Source organism: Penaeus monodon, chromosome 27, assembly GCF_015228065.2.
Source record: "Penaeus monodon isolate SGIC_2016 chromosome 27, NSTDA_Pmon_1, whole genome shotgun sequence".
Taxonomy (NCBI): domain Eukaryota; kingdom Metazoa; phylum Arthropoda; class Malacostraca; order Decapoda; family Penaeidae; genus Penaeus; species Penaeus monodon.
Genome location: NC_051412.1, coordinates 30,194,377 through 30,194,706, shown reverse-complemented (window position 1 = coordinate 30,194,706; position 330 = coordinate 30,194,377).

Sequence of the window (330 nt, the reverse complement as noted above, 5' to 3'; positions counted from 1 at the left end):
TCGACTATATTCTAAAGCATTTTTATGACTCCATGTAAACAGAATTGCTCCCTCCGGCGTCCCATGGGAAGCCAAAATTCGGGCCCGGCGGGAGCAGCCGCCCAAAAAGGGCGAACAGCAAAAACCCTTTATGTTGACGGGGACTGAAGGGAGCTGCTCAGGCTTTATATATCCCGTTTAGAAAATTCAAAAAAAGCTGGCGAACATTGCTTCCCTATCGGTGGGCCAACCCAACGGTTTGAAAAAAAAACAAGATAGCAGTTGAATTTTACCAAGATATCAGAAATTATGATTGATTCATCTAACAATCTATGAAGTGGTATGTTTTGT